This window comes from Gracilinanus agilis, chromosome 5 (genome assembly GCF_016433145.1).
Source record: "Gracilinanus agilis isolate LMUSP501 chromosome 5, AgileGrace, whole genome shotgun sequence".
Lineage (NCBI taxonomy): Eukaryota > Metazoa > Chordata > Mammalia > Didelphimorphia > Didelphidae > Gracilinanus > Gracilinanus agilis.
In genome coordinates, this window is record NC_058134.1 from 222,959,727 (window position 1) to 222,984,408 (window position 24,682).

Genomic DNA, 24,682 nt, shown 5'->3' on the forward strand with positions numbered 1-24,682 from the left:
AAAGAAGGAAGAAAGAAAGGAAGAAAGAAAGGAAGAAAGAAAGAGAAAGAAGGAAGGAAAGAAGGAAGGAAGGAAGGAAGGAAGAAAGGAAGGAATTTTCATTTATGGAACAGAGCTGGTCTACAAGCAGGAAATCCTGAGTTCAAGTCCTTTCTCTGGTACATTCTAACTATGCAATCCCTGGTAAGTAACTTGACCTCTCAGTGATCCAGGCAACTCTTTAAGAGAAGAAACTGCAACTGCAACAACTGCAGCAACAGCAACAGCAACAGCAACAGCAACAGCAACAGCAACAGCAACACTAATGTGCATTGATAAAGAGAGTTTCCTCCCCTGGGAGTTCCATACACCAATGAAAACACAGGGACTGTTCCTATCTTCTTCGTATTTATAGTTTTTGTTCTTATATCACATCTTTTTCTTTTTTTCTTTAAACCCTTACCTTCTGTCTTGGAGTCAATACTGTGTATTGGCTCCAGGGCAGAAGACTGGTAAGGGTAGGCAATGGGGGTCAAGTAACTTGCCCAGGGTCACACAGCTAGGAAGTATCTGGGGCCAGATTTGAACCCAGGACCTCCCATCTCTAGGTCTGGCTCTCACAATCCACTGAGCTACCCAGCTGCCCCCCACATCTTTTTCTGAATATATTTCTCCCCCTTTCCCTACCCAGCAAGTCATTTGTAACAAATATTTTTAAGAGAAAAAGCAATTTAGCAAACAGCTCACTTAAATGAGTATGTTGACTGTGCCTATTGCTATAACTAGCATCACAATAATATATGATATAATATAAACATACATGTCCATTCATGCCTTACATATGCACATATACATGGACCCGTGACAATTTCCGTTGTTCATCTCTGTAGATAAGACGTGTATCGCACATATACATGGCTAACATATGTATTATTTGATATTTGCACATCTGCCATCTTTCTATTTCCCCAGAAATGCATTTTCTCAGTTCTTCCCCAGACCCAAACTTGGTGGTGATGACTAGGGAAAGTTCACTTTCATCTTCTTCTTCGTCTTCCCTTCTCCATTATGTGAATGGCTCCATCCCTATTGCCGGGCTCTGCTCACTGCCTCCTGCATGGATGCTGCTCCATCTTTCTGTGCTTCCCTCTCTCACTCCTGGGCACTGGCTGTTACAGCACAGCAACGCTCTCTTGCATTCACATGCCACAGTCTGTTTGAACATTCCCTCCAAGATGGGCATCTCCTTTGTTTCTAGTTCTTTGCTACCTGAAAAAAGGCTGCTCTGCCTATTTGGGTGCACGTGGGGGTCTTCATTTGGGTCTGGCCTCCTTGGGGTATGTGCCCAGCAGAAGGAGCTCCGAGGGACACCCCCAGAGGTAGAATGGAGGGTCCTTGAGAGCAGATTCCTCTTCACATCCCGGGGGCCCAGTACTATGCCTTGTACATATTAGGTACTTAATGACTACTTAGTTGAATGAATGAATGAATAAATGAATGAGGGCCTGGATAGACTGCTAAGCTCCTTGAAGGCCAGGACTATTCTGCTTTTGTCTTCCTATTTCCCATTACAAGCACAATGCCTGGCACACAGTAAGCAGTTTTAATAAATGCATTTAAAAAAAAAAAACTTTACCTCCTGTCAATATTAAGTATTGGCAGAAGAGTGGTAAGGTCTAAGCAATGAGGGTTAAATGACTTGCCCAGGGTCACATAGCTAAAAACTATCTGTCTCTACATTTGGCTCTCAATTCACTGAGCCACCTCGCTGCCCTGCCACCGGGATATTCTAATGAGAAGCAGAGACCTGTGTGAGTGGTTTGCAAGCTGGCCTCAGGCTAAGAAAGCCTCGGGGTCAGATCCCACCTCTGACACACCCCGCCACTGTAAATCTGGCCTGGAATTCTCTAAGGCTAGATGTAGAGAAGGTGGCAGATTTGCACCGGGGAGACACCTTGTCCTCTGAAAGCTCCCCGAGACCATGAACGGCCCAGCCAGTCCCTATTCCCATTAGAGTCATGTCCTCAAGGATGAGGAAGGAGCAGGGGCTGCTTTCTGTAAGCTGAGAAAATAGCAAAAGCCCGGGGGGTCCTTTTTGAACAGCAGTCCATAATCCGGGATTGGGCCATCTCTGTGATGCCAGTTAGAGTGACCTGCCCCCGGGGAGCCGAAGGAGGCTGGGGCAGGTGGAGACGCGGGCACATACCTGCCCTCTCTGTGCTTTATGAATGCCGCCCGCCCATGGACTGTCGCCTCCTTTTAGGGCTCGCCTCTCCAATGGGGATGGGAAGGCTCCTGTTCTAAGTCTGCCGCCTCATTAGTATTCAGACCTGGTGCAGAGTGGGAGTGCTGAAGATGGCTGTTCAGCTGAGAGACGAGGGCTGGGGGGGCTCTGCATCACTCCCTGACGGCCACAGGCAAACCGGCACGTGGCATCTTTGGATCCCAGGCCCCTGCCTTACCCTTTTGCCTGCCAGCTTCCTCCCTCCCCACCAAGGGATGCCAATTCAGGCCTGACCCAAAAGAAAGCAAGGACCTGCAGAGGCTGGACACGCTCCCATCAGCAACACCATGGACAGCAGAGGGCATGAGGATCAATACTCAGCCCAAATCCCTAGAACTAGAACGGAGAATCCATTTTTAAAGCCCCAGATGGGCGGTGTGGTACAATGGAAGCACTCTAGCATCAATGAAGGACCTTGGTTCAAATCTTACCTCAGGCATTTACCACCTATTTGGTTTTGGTCAAATCACTTCCTCCTCTAGGACTCGGTTTCCTTATTTGTAAAATGAAGAGGCTGAGCCTCTGAGGCCCCTTCATACCCCAAAACTGTGACTCTATGATTATAAATCTATCATTTCAATGGGAGGAAGAGAAAGGAAGAAGAGAATCCAAAATTAAAAGAAAAAGAAAACTGATTTTCAAAAAATGAATCTATCCTGTCATGAGACTCAACATTCTGATGAAAACAGTCAACCCAACTCCAACTCCCAACAATCCAGTGGAGACTTGGGTCAAGTCACTTCCCTCACTGGGCTTAATTTTCCTTAGCTATAGAGTAAGAGGACTGGAAGAGAGAGAGAGACAGACAGATAGACAGAGACAGAGAGAGAGACAGAGAGAGATAGAGAGACAGAGGGAGAGGGAGAGAGAGAGACAGAGAGAAAGAGAGAGAGACAGAGGGAGAAGGAGAGAGAAAGAGACAGAGAGAGGGACAGAAAGAGGGGGAAAGAGAGAGACAGACAGAGAGAGAGAGAGACAGAGAGAGACAGAGACAGAGAGACAGAAACAGAGAGACAGAGAGCTTGTGTGTGTGTGTGTGTGTGTGTGTGTGTGTGTGTGTGTGTGTGCACGTGCGTGCATATCCTGGACTCCTTTGGCCATTTGGCGAAGCCCATGGATATCTTCTCAGATTCATGTTTTTAAATTCATAAAACAAAACACTTAGGATGGCAAAGGAAATTGATTATATTGAAATAGTTATCAAATACATTTTTCTTAAACTCTCACCTTCTGTCTTAAAATCAATATTGGTTCCAAGGCAGAAGAATAGTAAGGGTAGGCAATGGGGGTTAAGTGACTTGCCCAGGGTCACCCGGCTAGGAAGTATCTGGGGCCAAATTTGAACCCAGGACTTCCCATCTCTAGGTCTGGCTCTCACAATCCACTGAGCCACCCAGCTGCCCCCCCCCAATTCAATCATATTGGGACCTCAGGTTAAGAGCCCTGGGATTGGCTGATCTCTAAGATTTGTCAGAGAGAGTTCTGAATTGGGTGTCAGAGTCGCTGGGTTCAAGTTCCAGCCCTGCGGTTTATTAGCTTTGTGGCATGGAGTGAGAACACCTTCCCTTGCCCTCTCTGGACCCCAGGCCCTTCCCCTCTAAAACAAAGAGGAGCCAAGATGGCCTCTAAGAGCCTGTCCTCCCCCAGATCTCAGATCCTAGGGCCTATTCCGGGACTTCTCTCTCCTAGAACATCACACATATGCTAAGCATCTTTGTTACCAGCCCAAGCCAATCACGGAGACCCTCTATGAGCTAGTTTTCATTTAATTATGTAAATCCTGCAGAGGCTGCCGGTATTGTTCTCCCCCAAGGTCTTTGCAAAGCAAATATTGAGACAGGTCAATCTGGCCACCAGGCTGCCTGATCGGAGATGATGGACACCTGCTCCCAGATGCCTGCCTGGTAGGCCACAGGGCAGGAGAGAGCAGGTAGGGCCTGGCTCCTGGCCTTGCGGAACCCCTTGAGGGGGAGTTTGAGGCTTTCTCCAGCACTCTGCTCAACGCTTTCTGCCTCATGCTAGTTATTCATTGTCCTTCTGTGGATGATTTTAATCTGTTAAGGCCCACAAAGGCATCACAAAAATGTCAACAGGCCCAGAAGAAGGAATGGAAATGGCTGGGGAGGCATCAAATGTGAGACATAAAACATGGGGTGGGGGTGGGGGCCTCCATTTCCTTTTAAAAGGCAGCATGCATGAGAAGAGGATGCTGCTGGCTCCAGGAGGAATGAGTGGATGCTTAGCATGACATCATTCCTGTAGAAAAGGCATCAACTAGGGGCAGCTGGGTGGCTCAGCGGATGGAGAGTCAGGCCTAGAGACCGGAGGTCCTGGGTTCAACTCTGGCCTCAGATACTTCCTCGCTGTGTGACCCTGGACAAGTCACTTAACTCCTATTGCCAAGCCCTTACTGCTCTTCTGCCTTGGAACCAATACTCAGTTTTGATTCTGGGATCGAGGGTTAGGGTTTAAAAAAAGAAAAAAGAAAAGCATCACAGGACAACTTTGTCTGCTTCAAAAGTTACTTTCTTTTATCCGTCAGCTTGGTATCTATGAAAGTTTAAGATTCAGCAGACCTAGGTTCAAATCTCAGCTCCCCCATCAAGTTGGGTGACCTTGGGCAGATTATTTCTCTTAGTCTCAGCTTCCTCTTCTCTAAAAAGGGGATAATAAGAGCAACTCCTTCATGGAGTGACTGGAAGAGTCCTATAAAAGTGTATAAAATACTGTAACTGAATAATTACTTAAAAGGGCGTGTGGGCTTGATTTCCTTATTTCACGAAAGTCACGAATTTCATGGAAAATGGAGGGATTAGACAAGATGGACTCTTACGCCCCTTTTAGCTCCAGAACCAGGACCCAGAGACCGCTTAACCTCCCTGGGCCTTAGTTTCCCCATCTGTCTAGATGGCCTCTGAGACCCCCTCCAGTACCAGATCTTGGATCTCAGAATTAGGAGCAGCCTCTGAGTTCTCTCGAGTTGTTTATCTGCTGGTGGAGATGAGGATGGCACGCTCTCCCGTGACCTGACTCACCCTGGGACCAAAGGCATGTACTTCTGTCTGCAAAACGATTTGCTGGAGTGGCCAGAGCTTTGAACGTAGGGCCCTAGCCTTGTCATCGCCTGAGCCAGTCATCCCCTATCAGTCTCAGCAACAACCAGAGTGATGGAGGAGGGAGCCCTAGTTTCCGCTGACCCAGCCAAGGAATAAGCTGTCTCATCCACCAGGAAAGAGTAAGCCAAAGAACGGGTGTGACTGTGAGTAAGTGCCTTCCACAAGGAAAGGTGTCGGGGCACCATTCACCAGCATTCCCCAACGGGTATCCACAGGGCCTGAACATTATTCCTAGAAGACATGGGGAATCCCAGGGGACTGGAGTCCTACCAGCCGATTCTCGGCCTCCCCCGTCTTTCTGGGTGCCATTTGGAACCCAGAAGTTGTTTGGAGAGACAGTTCCTGGCCAGCCTGCACTGATTATGCCGTTCTATTACACAGAAGAGCCTAGGAAGGGAGATGATCCAGTTAGGAATCCGGGAACAGGCCAGATAACGCAGAGCTGAAAATTTGTCAGTCTTGAGCACAGACAACGATATCCTCCCGGGGGAGGGGGGAAGGGGGAAGCCTCCAAACCCCAATTCTCAGGATTGAGAAGAATATGGAAAGTGTTAGCTATGGAAAAAATGATCTCCGCCAGATGGGACAAAGAGCGTTAGTATAGAATCTGGTTGCCATCTTATGTTTTTTGCATAAATTCCAAACTATTTGGAGCATTTGGATATTTTTTCGCAATCATCATTCGCTTCTAACTTGGGTTTGGGGACATTTCAGCGGCTCAGGAAGAGGGTTTGCATACATCTCCATGCTGCTTATGAATGTCACTCTGCAGAGCAGCACCACGCTGTGGGGATCTTCCTAGGCTTTCCAAGGATTGCCTGGCCCTGGCCCAGAGCACGCAGTATATTGGGGGGGTCCTTAGGATGAAATGTCTGGGAAGATGGCAATAGCCTCAGACAAGGAAACTGAGGCCCAGAGAAGTAAGGCTACTTATCTGTGGTCATAGAGGTAGGACTGGCTCATTGCTACTCTCATAGAGGAGTTTTCACCATATCTTGCCTAGAATCAGCCCTTCTTCTCCCCCACAAGCTCCCCAAATTCCCAGCTCTCTTTCATGTGTGGTCTCTCGCTATATTATATAAGTGCCTTGAGGGTAGGGTCCGTCTTGATTATTCGGATCTGTAACTACATGCTCAGAGCTCAGCACAATGTCTGGCACAAAGTGAGCACTTAACGAACACTGTATCTATCAGGACCTCTTCTTGGTCCCCAAGGGTAGAACTAGGACTAGTTGGGATATATGGGTGGAATAGGTGAGGGAGATTAGAGTCCAATATAAGGAAAGCTTCCTCCAATGGGAGCTGTCCAAAAGAGAAATCCCCTGGCCTGGGAATGGGACCACTTATTTCTCCATCACTGAGCCTCCATCATTGAGAGTTTTCCATTAGAGTACACATTCTTCAAGTGAAGTTATAATTTATTCCAAATTCTGTAGACAGGAATAGTTATTTGGGCTGTGGGTGGATCAGACAACCTCCGAGACCTTGTAGACCTCGGAGAGCCTGGATTTTGTGAGGGGAGGTGGTGACTGGAGAGGAAGCCTCAAAGAACAAAGCAGGAGAGGAACATCCCAGGTCCCTCTAATCAATCACTCCCTCCTCTGTACTCCTTTAACATAAGACACTCTGTATTGCTCATATGCAACTTAGAAAGTGGCAGTGGGAAAGGTTTTGTTGGCTGAGAGCCTGGGTTTGACTTCTGGCTCCCTGTGAGCTTGGGCAATCCATTTCTGGGCCTCAGTTTACTCATCTGTAAAATGAAGGGGTTGGACCTAATGACCTCTGAAATGCCTTCTTTTCTAGGTCTCTGAGCTGATGATTGAATTCTCATCTCTAATATTTACAACCTATGTGCCCTTGGCCAGGGAACTTGTCCTATTGATAGTGTTAAAGAGCCTTAGAGGTCCTTTCTACTTCTAGATCATGCTTTTCATCTCACAGCAGAGAGGTGGTGAACTAAGGGTGCAGAATTAGACCTACATTTTCAGATGCGGGCAATGAAATGATTTGTTTTATATGACTCTACTTGTTATAAGGAAGGACTATTTTGGTGGAGGGGAGAATTATATAAGGATTTAGGAGTTGCTAGTGATAGTTATGTAAATACTTTAAAACTTCCACCACATAATGAGAAGCCAGGACTCATTGGAAAGGACCCTGATGTTGGGAAAGACTAAAGGCAAAAGAAGGGGAAGGCAGAGGTTCAGATGGATAGTGTCATGGAAACAATAAACTTGAGCTCGCACAGGCTTTAAGAGATAATGGAGGACAGAAGGACCTTGCATGCTGAGTGTAGACCATGGGGTCACAAAGAGTTGCACATGACTGAAAGACTGAACCACAAAAAAGATACTTTAAATAAAGGAAGAAAAGGAAAAAGAACATCAGAGAAATGTTAAAAATTTACTGAAGAGAAGAGAAATAATGGAACCATGCTTAAAGGGCCATAAAATTATGCATACCCTGTAGCCCAACAATCACCACTTGGTCTATATCCCAAAGAGATCAGAGACAAGGGAAAAGGACCTGCCTGTATCAAAATATTTTTAGCAGCTCTTTTTTGTAGTGGCAAAGAATTGGAAACAGCGTTTGTCCATCACCTGAAGAATGGATGGACAAGTTGTAGTATATGATTGTGATGGAATACTATTGCACCATAAGGAATGATGAGCAGGAGGAGTTCAGAAAAACCTGGAAAGACTTATATAAACCGATGCAAAATGAAGTGAGCAGAACCAGAGAACACTGTATACAGTAACAGAAATATTATATAATGATCAACTGTGAAGGACTAAACCATTATCAGCAAAGCAAGTTCCAAATATATCTACAAGAGACTCATGATGAAAATTGCTCTCCACGGCCAAAGGAAGAACTGTTGGAGTCTGATTGCAGAAAATATGCCATCAAATAGGTCTTGATCAATGACACATGTAAAATCCAGTGGAATTGCTTGTTGGCTATGGGAGGAATGTGGGAGGAGGGGAGGGAAAGAACATGAATCCTGTAACCATGGAAAAATATTCTAAATTAATTAAATACAATTTTTCAAATAAAAAAAGAAAACATGCCATCTTCCACTTTATTTCCTTTATGAGTTTTTTTTATTATATGTGTAATACATGTCTTCTGTCACAGCATAAGCAATATGGAAATATGTACTGCATGAAAAAATGCACCGAAGAGAGCAAAAGGATGTTCAGAAAAGGACAGACAAACAAAGCTGTGTTAGAACTACTATCTTCAGTGTTAAAATACACATTCAAAATGAGCGGTCAGCATGGGGAAAGGGGAAGAAGCAAAGGAAAAGTTCATCATCCTTCTCTTTTCTTGCATCTCCTGTCACTGGCTAGTTAAGCTTTCGATCAGACATCGGTCTAGCCAGTCTTGGTATAATAACTAAGTTAAACCATCCCTGGCTGGCTTAATGCTGATTGATGGGTCAGTCAACCAGTGACATTGATAGAAACAAGGAGAGGGATTGGATACCTTCCCTGAACTCAATTATTTTCTTTTTTTTTTTAATCCTTATGAGCTTGACAAAAAAAGAATATTTCCTTATACAAAGAAGAATAGTTAAAGGGGATTGAATAGGAAAGATCCATGCTGATTCAACAAAAGAAGGAGGTCATAAGCAGCTGCTTGAGGGTGCAATGGGTGAACTATTCCATGCATGAAGGATGGAACATCCTCCCATCCATCCCTGTCCTCAGCTTGCTTTTGAATATTTCTCTGACAACCACATACGTAATAGGAAGGTTTAGGGTGGTTTTGGCTGGGATCTGAATCTCCCCAAATATCTCTACCCCCCAAACCCTTCAGTGTCTGAGTAAGTCTGAGCTCAGAGTCTAAACAAAGAAGTAACAGAATTTTGTCATAATTGGAAGAAATTAGAATTAGAAATTAAAAGAAAGGAACAGGGACTGGACCTTTGATTTAATGGTATAGGGAACTCCCATGCAAGGAAACTCCATTCACTAAGGCAGATCAGTAACTAAAGTTATGGTCTGGAAGCAACTGAGTGGCTCAGTGGTTTGAGAGCCAGGCCTATAGATAGGAGATCCTTAGTTCAAATCTGATCTCAAAATCTTCCTATATATGTGGCCCTAGGCAAGTCACCTAACCCAGTGAGGGTGAACCTTTTCAAGATGGAGTGCCAGGCCCCACTCCCATCCCACCCCTCAGACCAGGTGCCATGCTCAGCCCTCCCAGAGACCAAGTGCCACACCACATCCCCACCCTACCCCTCAACTCCCCCACCCTACCCCTTTACGGGGGGAGGGGGTGGCTCCTATTGGCTCCTGGACAGAGGGGCAGGGAAGTGAGCAATGTTCTCAGGCTCATGGAGAGGGGAAGGGGAACAGCTCCACCCTGAGTCCCTCTGGTTTTCTAGGAATGAACTCTGGCAGGTGATTGCAGGCATGCCCATAGAGAGGGCTCTTTTTGACACATGTGCCATAGGTTCACCATCACTGGCCTAGCCCTTACCCCTCTTCTGCCTTGGAAGAGAGACCTAGAAATGAGTCTAAGATAGAAGGTAAGGATTTTTAATAAAAGATTCTTAGTAGCTCTGTGACCCTGGGCAAGAAATGTAACTTCTATTTGCCTCAGTTTCCTCAACTGTAAAATGAGGATAAGAATACCACCTACTTCCCAGTGGGGTTGTATCATTTGAGATATCTGTAAAGCACTTAGTATGGTGCTTGGCACACAGTAGGTGCTACACAAATGCTTATTCTCTGTGCCTCACCTCACCCCAAGTGCTACAGACAACAATCCCTGCTCCTCAGAAGTTTATATTCTCCTGTAGAATGGGGCGGGGAGAATAGGGGGAAGGGGAGGAATAAAATGCCTGCATAAATAAATCCACACATAATACAGATAAAGAAGCACATATTACCTATAGGCCAATCAGTTAGCTGTCAGTCAACAAGCATTTATACAGTACTCACAATGTTCCAAGCACCATACTAAGCACCAAGCTGTAAAGGACCTTATTTGGGAGCATCTAGGAAGCACAGTGGATAGAGAGCCAGGCCTGGAGTCAAGAGGACCTGAGTTTAAGTCTGGCTTCCAGCCACTTCCTAGCTGTATGACCCTGGGCAAGTCATTTAACTCCCTCCTTGCCTAGCCCTTGATGCTCTTCTATCTATCACTAAGTCAGAAAGTTAGGGCAAGAAAAAGAAAAGAGGAGAGGAGAAGAGAAGAGAGGAGAGGACAGGAGAGAAGAAAGAAGAGAGGAGAGGAGAGGAAAAAGAAAAGAAAAGGACCTCAGTGAGCATATCATCCAACTTCCTCCTAAACAAGAACCCTTTTCCCACCAACCAGTCTCAGCTTGCTTTGATTTCTATGGCTGATTCTTTCCAGCAGAGAAACAAAAGTATGGGCAAGAAAAGAAAGGGCTTTAGGAACATGACCCTAAGACCAATCAACTCAGAATTAAAGCCAAGGAAGGATTGCAGAGAAGGCTGGCAAAGTACAGAAGGCCTGAAAGATGGAGGCAAGAGAGGCCAGGAATTGCTCCTTTGTGCCTCTGATCAAAGAATGGCTGCCCATCTGGCTAGAGAGGACAGCAGGCAAGGGGAGGCCATCATTTATTGGCAAAGTCAGTGAATACATATTCATTTCACTAGAGCCATTCGAACTGAGTGAGGGCCCCTTGGAGACAGGAAGCAAATGATTCTTTGCCAATTCATTTCAAGTGAGTCAAGATAGGGAATATAAATTGGGCAGAGGCCATACTACCCAGACAATGCAAGGAGAGGGGTGCTTTGGTATATGTCCCTAAATAGGTGAGACCCTAAAGAGGTTCTAGGATCTAGGATGGTCATCAAGAGTTTAATCGTTTTTGTGCTAGGCACCCCTTTGGCTGCAGGCTGGTGAAGTCTATGGACTTCTTCTCAAAGTAATGTTTTGAAAGGCTTCAAGTAAAAGCCTTAAGATTAGAAAGGAAGTTGATTATATTGAAATATGATTATTAGAATATTTTTTAAATAAGCTCACGGACTCCAAGTTTAAATTTTGACTCTCGAGCTAGAAGGGATCTTACCAGTAATCTTGTTGACCATCCCCAGCCCCTTCCACCTCCTTCAGGAACCTGAAGAGCAGAGATGATGAGTTAAAGGACACAAAGGAGGGTGATGACAGAGAGGGGATTAAGATCTGGGTCCTATGACTCCAAATTCAGCACAGTAAGAATATGAAGAATGATGATGATGATGAAGGATGATGATGAAGATGGTGCCGATAACACATATCCTAGCGGACTTCTGCTACAGCTTTTGCAAAGCATTTGCTATACCTTATTTCTCATTTGTTCCTTGCATCATCCCAATGAGTGCTATTCCTATCCCCATTTTACAGATGGGAAAAGGATTACCTCACTAACAAGGATCTGAGGCAGGATTTGACTCCTTAATACACCCCAAAATGTTCCTAAATAGGAAGCCCACCTACTTGCAGACCACACAGTAAAAAATTAATAAAAGCAGAGACAAAGACAAGGTAATTAAGTCAGATGAATAATAGCTGAAGTTTAAATGGTTCCTGCCATGTCCTTTCATCCGTCCCACAGGGCAGATGCTTCAATAGAGAGCTCACTTGGAGGCCACATAGTAACTTAATAAAAGTTTATTGATTGGCTGACCAAGGGCTACCAACACAGAGCCCTGCCATTCCAGATCAAACTGTTTTCCAAAAAAGAGACAGAGAGAAAGAGAACAGGACCTTGTTCCACCTGGCAATCAAGAAAAAAAATATCATTTTATTATTATATTTTATTGTATTTGTATTATATGTATATTATTTATATAAAATATATTATTATATAATATATTCTATTGTGTTATATAGAATTATATCATATTAATTATAATGTATAATAACAATATTAGTATATAATAATGTAATTATATATTATATTATAGAATAAAATAATATGAATATATTATTTTTATAAAATGTAAATTGTTGTTTATATTATATTGAATCTATTTATATTATATTTTAATATTATATTAGTTGTGACAACCCAAAATGTAGCCTGAATTCTTGCAGATTTTTGTTTTCATTTTAAAACAGATCAGCTATGGTCCCAGCCACCAGAAGTGGCCGGCTCAGCGTATTTATGGGCTGGGTTCATTTTCTCCGGCCGGCTCTTCCCAGGGGCGCTCTTAAACTCTCAGCCTGGTCCCGGGAGCCCAATAGCTGCCGATGTATGTGTGTGTTNCTTGGCCACTCTGTACTCAGGCCATTATAATTCCTGGGTTTTAAAAAGGCCAAGTCTGTGTGTCTCCAGAGAGGTGCGTGCTGGCCGGGGGGAGGAGAGGGCATGCTGGGAAAGGGAAAGGCTTTTCTAGGAGGCTGTGTCAGGAGAAGGCATACAGGGAACCCAGGACGCCTTCCCAGAACTTGCTTCTTCCCTGGGAGGAAGCAGAAGGAGCCTGGACTTTGTTATGGAAGATCAGAAAATCAGTCCATGGAGCCCGCTATGTACCAGGCTCTGGGGATGCAGGGACCAAGGCTGGCACGATCCCCGCTTGCAAGAAGCTTCTTTTCTAATGGGAAAGACGAGATGTACGTACAGAAATACAGACAGCGTAAAGAGACACCCAGCCACAGCTGCTACAGCCTAAGTGGTTTGGGAGGACATCTTCCCATGAGCCAAGGCTCAAGATCCCCGCCCGGGCAAAGCTTCCAGGGAGCCCTGAGGCCTCTCAGTGGGGAACCAGCCTGCTCCTATCCCTTTCACTTCCCCTCCAATCTGACTCAGGCTGCGCCTTTGCTCAGAGCTGCTGTCTCATCTGAACCATTCAGACGAGGCGCCCTCTGCTCATGCTCCAGCTGACTCAGCAGGGCCTCGTGTCTACACCTCCGAGCTGACACCTCCATCACCCTTTCTGTTACCTGAGCTCAGCTGGCCCTCCTGCTAATGACACCGGCTAGTAAACTGGGCCCTTCCATGGGCTTGGCGCTACTCCAGCTGGCTGTCCCAATTCCCCAGCTGGTCTCCAGTCACAGCTCAAAGTGGGTTAGACTCAACCAGAGCCCAGCTGCCCTGCCAATCTCTGGAATGGCCCCCAGCCAGGTTAACCCATTCAGTTCAATGTAAGGCAGAAGTTCCTAATAATTCTGGCTGTACTTGGACCACACACACACACACACACACACACACACACACACACACATACACACGTATGTATGTATGTATGTATGTATGTATATGCAGATCTGTAATGAAATAATATGTTAAGGCTCCTTGCAAACTCTACTGCACTGCCTACATGTATTATTTTTTACCCCTCAATAGTAGGACAGTTAGGTGATGCAGCAGACAGAGCACCAAGTGGAGAGTCAGGAAGACTCATCCAGTCTCAAACATTTATTCACTGACTGACTCTGGGCAAGTCACTTTGCCCTGTTTGTCTCAGTTTCCTCATCTGTCAAATGAGCTGCAGAAGGAAATGGCAAACCACTCCAGTATCTTTGCACAGAGAAAACCCCAAATGAGTAATAAAGAATCAGACCTCACTGCAATTACTCAACAACAACAGTAACACCACCAATGCCTCCAATAGAATGTAAGCTTCTGGAGGGCAGGGTCTTGTACAGATCCAGGCACATAGCAGGCACCTAATAAACATTTATTGATTGAATGAATAGACTGTCTTATAATATCATGAGATTCTCCTTCCTGGAAGTGTTTGAGCGGAGAATCGTGGACTGTTTGTTAAGAATGTCATGGAGGTGTGAACTGGAACACCTCCAGGAGTTGATGCAGAGCGAAAGGAGCAGAACTAGGAGAACATTATACACAGAGACTGATATACTGTGGTACATTTGAAAGTAATGGACTTCTGTACTGGCAGCAATGCAATGATCCAGGACAACTCTGAGAGACTTATGAGAAAGATGCTATCCACATCCAGAGGAAGAACTGTGGGAGAAGAAACACAGAAGAAAAACAACTGCCTGAACACTTGGGCTGATGGGGATATTATTGGGGATGTAGACTCTAAACGACAACTCTAGTCCAACTATCAATAATATGGAATTAGGTCGAAAATACACGTAAAACCTAGTGGAATTCTGTCAGCTAAGGCGGGTTGGGGGGATTCAGGGAGAGGGGAATGACATGAAACATGTAACTGGGGCAAAATATTCAAAATAAAAATTTAAAAAAAAAAAGAATGTCATGGAGGAAGATTCTCAACCAATGAAAACAATAAGGTCCCTTCCCACCTTCAGATGCTGGGACTCTTTCTTGACTTTGGTCTGAATTTGCAATCTTTCCTGGTATAGAAATGCCCTCAGTTAAGGCAAATGATAACTTGTCTGCAGCTTGTTTTCATCTTTATACAGTTGGCCAGGGGACATAGAAATTAAGGGTCACGTAGCAAGGATATGTCAGAAGCTAGACTTGAGCTAAGATCTTATTGATCCTGAGGTCAGCCTTCCATCTAGCATGCATGTCATATTATTTCTTGTCTATGCCTTTACCACATGCAAATATATAACATAATTCTTGGATTGAAAGCTAAAGGAATCTTTCAGATCCATTCACCCATCTATCCATTCACCAGGAAACCAGCACCTATCCTGGGTGAGAATTTATTCTTCGTGACTGTATTAATTCCTACATATTAGAGAGAATTCCTGTGCATTTATTTCTGTGCGTGGGATCTGGGTCAGAGATACCATCTAGTCTGCTTCTTTTTGCATTTTCTTTGTCCTTGGGAATCCCAAGGAATGTCTTCCTTTTTTTTTTTTTTTAACAGAATTTAGTTAATAAATAAAGGAGACAAGTTCTTTTCCTGTGTATGTGACCTGTCCACCAGTGGAGATGTGGTGGTGGGGTGGTGGATAGGTTGATAGATCACTTCTTAATTAGCTCACATTAATTAAAAATGTCGGGATGGTCAAGGGAGGGGCTGAATAATGAGCTTCTAAAAAATCTTTTTATTTGGCTGCCTGACCCAGCTCCAGTGGTTCTTAGTCCTGAGAGAACCATGGAGACCTACATCACTTTACTGATTATGATGCTGGCCTAACCAACAAACCTGATATAATCAATACATTTATAATCTTACCCCCAAATCAATCTCTCAAGATAATTTTAATCATGATACCTGGCATCTTTCCATCTGCTTGGCCACTGGGCATACAGTTCATCTATCTCCCATCTCCTACCACCTATTTATATCTTGGTTTCTTCTCACTCTGGGAATGATAATCAAAACAATACTATTGTTCCTGGATAGGGGCTGCTAATCAAATGCCTGATGGTCCCACTCATCTTTCTTATGACTTTTTGGATGAAAACTCTGCTCTCTTGGTCCTGATTCCTCTATGTGTGTTGCCAGCCCCATTACAATGTAAAGTCTTTTGGGTCAGGGGCTATGTCACTTTGATTTATAGAGCCCCAGCACCCAGCCCAGGGCTAGGCACATCAAATATAGATGCTTTTCCATTCACTCATTCACTCTAGTCCAATACCCCTACTTTGCAGATCCATTTATCCATTTTTATTAGGAAGAAATGATGAGCAGGACATGGGCCAGAGGTTTTCCCTGAGCCTTCCAGTTCAATGACCACATTGTCTATTCGAGATCCATCCCCTCCTCAATCAATTAATTAATGAAATGTATCACCGAGTTTATTTTTCTAAACCTTCACAGTTTGACATCTTGGAAATTGGGTCCAGTTGAGTGACTGATTTAATTCTGAGTCTGATGTTGGTTTCTCCTGATTTCCTCATTCAGAGAAAAGGAGAGGAGGTGGAAGTAAGCATTTAACCTTCCAGTAATTGGGACTGTATTTTTCTATCTAGACAATCACAAACCTGATTTACAACTGGCTTATTCTGTCAGATCTGCATTTGAAAACCCAACAGAAAGCTAATATGATTCACCTCAGCACATCCTGCAATGCTTGAGGAAGAAGAAGAAATATTTAAAGAAATCATTTTGAGCTTAAATGATTTGGAGGTAGAGGGCAAGGAGCATGCAAAGACGTTTCTGTTCAAGTTGCTAACCTTGAAGATGGTCAGGAAAAACTGATTTCTGTCCTCAGTTGCCCAAACTTACCCCCACACCAATCAAATTCAGCTACCCAGCTGGAACAGATTATGTGGGTACACTAGCGTGGTTCAAATAGTGGACCTGCCACTTACTTTGATCTATGCGACTTGAAAGTCCCATGACCACTCTAGAGAGGCAATACAGCAGGTTGGATTAGGGTGCTAATTCTGGGAGTCAAGAAGACTTGGGTTCAAAGACCTTCTCAGACTAGCTGTGTGACCCTGGCCCAGGCAAGTCAGTCACTTCACTTTACAGTGTCCCATGCTCCTTTCTAATACCCTCTAAAAAGAGTTGCAAGTTTCCCCACCTCATTCCCTCCATGAAATCAAAGGACCAAATATATGCAGCGATATAAAAACAAATGCATATATAAGCAAACAATCCCTAATGTTAGATATGATCTGAATGGAATAGATATTGTATCCCCTATATACATTACATTCTCCATATTAGCCTCCCTTCCTCCCTCCCAACCTCCTTCCTTCCTTCTTCCTTTCCTTCCTCCCTTCCTCCCTCTTTCCTTCCTTCTTCCTTTCCTTCCTCCCTTCCTCCTTCCTTATTTCTTCCTTTCCTTCCTTCTTCCCTTCCTTCCTTCCTCCCTCCCTCCCTTCTCTTCCTTACTCTCATTCTTCCAAGTCATTTCTAATGACCAGATGTCCTATCCAGCATTCTATCCACAAGTGTTGCCGACTGATGGACAACGACACAGCAGGACAAATGAGAAAGCTGGTGCTGGGAGGAAAAGTGGGCATCAGAAATGGGGGAGGGAAAAGAAGCCTATCGCCTATCACATTAGCAACATTCTCTGTGGCCTCCGAGTGCTATTTTCTCGTTATAAAAAAACTTCAGGGTGTCAGGATAAAAGGTGGAGTAAAGTGGAAAGACATTTTGGGGCTGAGGAAGATAATGGGTGAAAATCTGTCAGAGCCGTTTGGCTCCTGAGGAAGCCAGAGTGGAAATGATTGCCTGGAGTTTTCCCAGAACAGAGCGTTCATTAGGCAGGTGGATGGGGACAGCCAGGCAGAATTCCAGCACAGGGCTGCTCCCTGGGACTGACTCACAGGACCGAAGCATCATACATCGAGAGATGGAAGGGGCCTTGAGACCAACTAGTTCAATACCCTTATTTTACAGATGGGGAAACTGAAGCTTAGAGGTGACAAGGCCCATGTCAGAGGTAGCATTCTAACATTTTATTTTTTTTAAACCCTCACCTCCCATCTTGGAGTCAATACTGGGTATTGGCTCCAAGGTAGAAGAGTGGTAAGGGCTAGGCAATGGGGGGGTCAAGTGACTTGTCCAGGGTCACACAGCTGGGAAGTGTCTGAGGTCACTTTTGAACCCAGGACCTCCCATCTCTAGGTCTGGCTCTCCATCCACTAAGCTACCCAGCTGCCCCCTCATTCTAACATTTTAAAGAGAAACACTGACAGACTCATGAACAAAGCTGGGCCCAAACCCCTCAGTTTATAGATGGGAATCCTGGGGCCCAGCCCAAGGTCACCCAGCTCATAAGGAACCCAAGTCCTGTGATTCTAGAACCAGTACTGGGTCGGAAGCTGGGAAAACGGCTGTTCATTTTGCTCTTCTGCTACATCAGGAGATGCATCCTGGAGGGAGCCCGGAGGCAAGGGGATGCTGAGGATCATAGCTCCCAATCTGAAAAAAGGAAACAAGGCCCCTGGTTTTAAAAATAACCCTTCTGGGCTTTTCTAATGAGGTCATTCAAAGAAGGACTCTGCCCTCACTCGTCAAGAAGACGAGAAAGCCAAATCATAAGATTTTGAGCTGGCAAGGAACTGGAGAGCTCCTCTAATCCAATGTTCTCACTTAACAAACAACAATTAAAATAACCATAGCTCATATTCCCAGAGGGCTTTGAGCTTTACAAAGCTCTACAAAGCACTTTCCTTTCCTTGTGGGTACTCTGTGAGATCAGTAGGGGCAAGGATTATTATGTCCACTTTACAGTCGGTTAAATTGAGGCTCAGGGACCCGAAGTAAGATGATAAGATCTAGCGCTGGAAGGGAATTTAGAGTTTCTTTATAGTCATCCCTCATTTGTCAAAGAAAGGAAACTGAGATTCAATAAGAAGTATCTCTACTAAGCTATCACAGATAAATTTCTAGTTGCTTGTTTGTTTGTTTTTTTTTAATAAGCCTTTACCTTCTGACTTAGAATCAATACTGTCTTTATATTTCAGAGTAGAAGAGTGGTAAGGGCTAGGCAATGGGGTTAGGTGACTTGCCCAGGGTCACACAGCTAGGAAGTATCTGAGGTCAGATTTGAACCCAGGACCTCCTATCTCCAGACCTGGCTCTCCATCCACCGAGCCACCCAGCTGCCCCCATTCATCTCCAATCTTCAATACTAGCAGAATTGCAGTAGTTTAAAAGAAATATGAGATGCACAAATTTAGAGACAGCTCCAGCCCCAGCATTCAGATGGGCTATTTGGGAGAGCCTTCAGAGCTCTGATCAGCTCTCTGTACATTGACCCCAACAGAGAGATGTCATTTTGGTCCTTTTAGAGCATGAAGGCCAACAACCAATCAATTGATTGATTTGGGGTGAGTCACTGTATGAGAGAAACCCAGGTTTCTCATCTGTAAAGAAGCCGGCAATAATATCCATGGAACGTGCTTCAGTGGTTTGCTTACGGCTAAAGTAAGATAAATGTCTGTAGGGCAAAGTCAGATGTACAACCCTCACATATGGGTGATGCTCCTCCTTGCCTGCCTTCTGGTAGCAGCGCTAGCAAGCTGTGATGGGGTGATCCCAAATATGGGCTAACCCGCTCACTGCCGGCTTTCCTAACAAAGTCCGCCACGCTGAAATCGAATCTCGGGCATCTTCTAGTCAATTTTTTACACTTGGAACAGGTGGCTTGCCATCAGAACGCCCCTGTGGCACCTCTACTGGGTAATACAAAACTCAGGCCTTTATCCTCCCAGCTGTGCTCTACTAAACATGGATAGTGGGTGACAAACTGAAACCTTTCTTACAAAGGAGGAAACTGAGGCAAGAGAGGAAAAACCCATGAGCTTTGCTCTCCATCTAGGAACCAGAATTCTAGAGTTGGAAGGGGCCTCAGAGGCTACCTACTCCAACTCTTGTCTGCTACATGAATCCTCTCTACAAAGATGGCAAGAAGCATGGTATGGAGGATTCGGAGGCTAAGAGCCTGGGTTCAAATCCAGCCTTTGCCTACTTATTATGGTAAATCAAGTAATCTCTCACTGCTTCAGTTCTATCATCTACAAAAACTGGGCTACAAGATCTCTCAGGTCCCTTCCAGACTCAAATTCATGAAACCTTTGAATCCTAGAAGATGGCCACCCAGTCCAGTAAGAAAACTAGTTTTATTTTATTTGTTTTCAAATCCTCACTTTCTGTCTTGGAATCAGTACTGTGTATTGGTTCCAAGGAAGAAGAGTGGTAAGAGCTAGTCAATGAGGGTTAAGTGACTTGCCCAGGGTCACCTAGCTAGGAAGTATCTGAGGCCAGATTTGAACTCAGGAGCTCCTGTCTCTAAGCCTGGCTCTCAATCCACTGAGTTACCTATTTATCTGCAAGAAAACTAGTTTTAGAATTAAAATCCTGCCTGTGATACTTACCACTATGTACCTTAAGCAAAATATTAATATTAAATCTCAGGAATAAATAGAGCACTGAGCCTAGAGTCCAGAAGACTTGATTTCAAATCTCGCCTCAGAAGCTAGTTATATGAATTTGGGCAAATTACTCTGTGCCTTAGTTTTCCTCTTTTATAAAACGAAGATGGCCTTTGAGGTCCCTTTGATCTCTGTAGTTGTTAACCTACGATCTTTATTCCTGGTTGAATTAATGAATGAAAGATCATTTATGAAGCCCTTACAATGTATCAAGCACTTGTGCCAAGTTCCAGGAACCTAACAAAATCAAAGCTAAGCCTTTCCCTCAAAGGGACTACCTTCTCCCAGGAAAAGCCAGCTCAGATACTAAAAATCACTCAGTTGAACTTGTATTCAGTGATCCCACTAAGGGTTTTTCATATTAAGCTACATGTAATCGACCAATTGATTTTTCTGAACCTAAACATAAGGGTTTTCATTCATCTCTATTAAAGTTCACCCTGATTGCTGCCAGCCATCACCAACCTATCCGAGTCTTTTTAAATCTTCATTTTGTCAGACAATCTATTAGCTCTCTCTCGGCTTATGTGACTTGTTTCTTCAAGTCCCCTCATTCTATTGGCTCTGCTCTGTTAGCCTGCAAACACCTCTAAGATTCCCCAATCCTAATAACCTTCCTTTGATTCCACCATCCCTTTTAGTCTCCATCCTAGCTCTCCCTACCTTCAATGCCAACTTTCTAGGAGTCATCTCTGTTCTCTGGTTCTGCCATTGTGGATGTTCAGTCACTTTCAGTTGTGTCCCACTCCCTGTGATCCCAATTGGGGTTTTCTTGGCAAAGACACTGGACTGGTTTGCCATTTCCTTCTCCAGTTCAAGAAACTAAGGCAAATAAGGTTAAGTGACTTGCCCAAGGTCACACAGCTAGTTACCATTTCCTTCTCCAGCTCATTTTACAGATGAAGAAACTGAAGCACAAGAGGGTTAAGTGACTTGCCTAAGGTCACATAGTAAGTGTCTGAGGCTGGTCTTCCTGATTCCCAGCCCAATGCTCCATCCACTGCACCATCCAGGGGCCCTATTATCATTCACTCACTCCTCAACTGCTTGTCCAAGAGTTTCCAATGTCATCTCTGTTCTGAGAGAACATCTTTGAGGTCACTACTGACTTCACCTTCCCTAAATCCGATGGCCTTATTTCCATCATCACTGGCCATTACTTTCTTGTAGGATTGGATGCTTTTGACCACCTCTCTTTCTTCACATCCTACTCTTCTGCCCACTTCTTCTCTATTTCCTTTGCCGACTCTTCTTCCTCTTCGAATCCTTTGATCAAATCAGATTTAGAGCTAAAATGGGCTCTGGGGCTTCTCTCGTCCCACCTTCTCATTTAACAGAGGAGAAAATCGAGGTGGAAAGAACAGAAGCCGGTTTGCCCAGGATCACAGGATTTAGAGTTTCAGATGACCTCAAGGATCAGTCTAGGCCAGAGGTTCTTCGCTTATCTGGGAATTTAGTTTGTTAATAAATATTTTGAATCTCATCTATTTTATTTTATGGCTTTAGAAGCAGCATTTTGAGAATGGGTCCAAAGCTTCATTCCACTGGTCTCCAGAGGGGGCTAGACCCAAAAAAGGGTATGACTTCCTGATCTGATCCAATCCCTTAATTATAGAGAAAAGAAAACTGAGGCCCAGGACCAAGAGAGCCATATTCAAGGTCACCCAGGTGGCAAAGTGGTGGCCCTAGAATCTGAACATATGAGTTTTAAGTATGCAGCAGGACACAATCACACAATAAACACTGGCACTTTGCAAACTTTAAAGTGCTATATAAATGCTAATTAATATTATTATTAAGCACCTACTATGTGCCGGGGCTGGTGTGAGGTGCTAGAAACACAAAGATAATATGGAAACATCGCCTGCCCTCAAAGTTCTTATAGTTAACCAGGGGATTTACATGTATGCACTTAATAAATGTATACCTACAATCTGGGAGGCTGCAGAAAAAGTGCTAGATGTGGAATCAAAGAGCCCGAGTTCAAATCTTGGTTCTACTATTTATCAAGGTCAGTTAGTAATGAGGTTTCTCTCTTTGCCTCAGTTTCCTCATCTATAAAATAAAGGCATTAGACTAGATGGTCTTTGAGGTCCCTTCTAGCTTTAAGATCTATGGCCTTCCGAGTAACAGCCTTTCCCTGAGCCTCAGTTTTCTCATCTACAAAATGAGAGAGTTGGACTAGATGGCCTCTGAGGTCCCTTCCAGCTTGAGAGCTATGACTCTAAGACATATCCTCCTACCCGAGCCTGAATTTCTTCATCGGTTAAATGAGGGGACTGGACGGGATAAACCAGAAAGTTCTTTTTAGTTCAAAACCGAGGGTTCCATAATCTTTAACAAACTAGTTTTGGTACATGTAAGCTCCATGGGACCATTCATATTCTCCTACCCCTTGCCTGGACAGTGTGGATGAGTCCTTCACCTAATCTGAGACCCCACCCCTGTGATTAAAGGCCCAGGCCTGGCCCCTTCTCTGAGAGGCCCTGCCTGGATGTGGTCAATCCCTCCCTCCCCTACTCTGGCCTTCAGTACACCCAAGACAAGGATTTAAATAACAGTCTAAGGAAAACAGGTAAAATGAGACCAAAACTTCATAGAAGAGTCTGTCAATAAGTCAATTAGAATTTGTTAAGCCACCTGCCAGGCACTGTCCTAGGCTCCATAGGTACCAAAAATGGCCACTGAAGTACCTGCCTTCAAGAAGAATACATTCTAATGGGGGAATACAGTAGTCTTGAGTTTGTCAACACGGAAATCTTCCCCTGAGTGATGGATTAGGACCCAGTAGATCAGTGGTTCCAAAATTTTTTTGGCCTGCTGCCCCCTTTCCAGAAAAAATATTACTTAGCACCCCTGTCACATACTATCACCGCTCCCTTACAGTTTATTCCCCACCCACAAATGCACCTGTGGCCATCACCGCTCTCCTGGATCACTGCAGCACCCACCAGGGGGCGGTGGCGCCCACTTTGGGAATCACTGCAGTGGATGGATAAACTTCTACCAAGAAAAGCTGTCCAATAACAAAAGGGGTTGACTCAGAAGGGAATGAGGTCATCATAGCCACAGGAACCAGCAAGGCCTTTGGAAATCAACCAGTCATTGGCTCTAGATTATGGATCTAAAGCTGAGAGGGGTCTTCTGGTCCAATCCCCTCATTTCCAAAGCTCCATTTTACAAAGGAGGAAACTGAGGCTCAGTGACTGGAACTTCACACCCAATGTCACGCAGGAAGTGAGTTCAAAGCTGCAATTCTAACCCAAGTCTTCTGACTCTGAATCCAATGTTCTTTCCTACATATGGAGGTTAGAAGCCCCACTGTTGGGAATGCTCAGGAGAGGTTATACTAAGCTCCTTTTTTTAATGCCTAAAATTCTGAAATTCTCATCTAGCTAAATATGGCTATTATATAGCTTAATGGGAGAAACTTGGTCATGCTCTTGACTGACTAGCCTGTAGAACTGGTCTTCACCTTTGGCTGACCTTGACACATGGCCAGCTGCCATGTTGACTCTGGAGACGGTGCTATGTGTAACGTGCTTCCAGAGCCAGCTGAGATGATAGATGTACAATGAGGCCAAAGGAGATGAGACACCTACTTATGGTCCAGCTGGTTGCTTCATCCATTTCCCTGGGTTGAGGGAACTAAGTTACACAATCCCAAGTTCTAGAGAGCTCATCGAGTCCAGCTCCCCCATTTTACAGAAAAGAAACCAAGAGCTCAGAGGGGAAATGTCACCTTCATTTCTTATTTGTATCCCCAGCACACTGTCTGTCACATCCATAATAGTCACTTAATAAATGTTGACTGAATTACAGTAAATTATTCAAGATCATGCAGAGGAATACAGCCAGGACTTGAACCTGAGACTTCTGCCTCCAAATCCAAAATATGACCCTCCCCACCCCCAGGAAAGGGTCCCTCCCAAACTCAACGTGGCTTTTCATGAATACAATAGTAATCCTATGCAGAAGAAATAGAGAAAGAACTAATGATAGGGATGATGACACTAATGAAAGCTGGCGTTTATACACCAGCATCTTAAGGTTTGCAAAGAGTTTTCTGTCCTGGGTCGTTTCACCAAAAAAACAACCCCCAAACCATAAGGTGAAGGACTTAGAGTCAAGAGATATGTGTAAAGATTCACAAAATTTGGGATTTGGAAGGAATCCCAGGACCTCTGTGGGGTACAGGATCCCCAGGGAGTGATCATCCAGCCTATACTTGAAGGTCACCGAAGGGGAGGATCTCACTGCTCCTCGAGGACGCCCACCCACTCCACTTAGGGACAGCTCTCACGGTGATGGAGATTCCTGAAATGGAACCTCAACTCGTCACTTTGCACCTTCCATCAGTTATTCCTGGTTTCATCCTCCAGGGGCCAAACAGCAAAATTCTCAGCTCTTTTCAAAATGGTGGCCTTTCAGATCCTTGAATACCACCTTTATGTTCCCCTGTCTTCTCTACTTCAAGCTAAATATCCGCAGTTCTTTCAGTGAACCTGGGTTCAAATCCTACCTCTCAGATCAAATTCAAGTTATTTAAAAG

General features: G+C 44.5%; 1 protein-coding gene across 1 annotated transcript in view; it reads right to left on the reverse strand.

Annotated features, from left to right (window-relative positions):
- Nucleotides 1–24,682, reverse strand: part of BTBD11 (BTB domain containing 11) — a 334,485-nt gene that overhangs the window by 233,648 nt on the left and 76,155 nt on the right. The gene's annotated exons all lie outside the window — the stretch shown is intronic.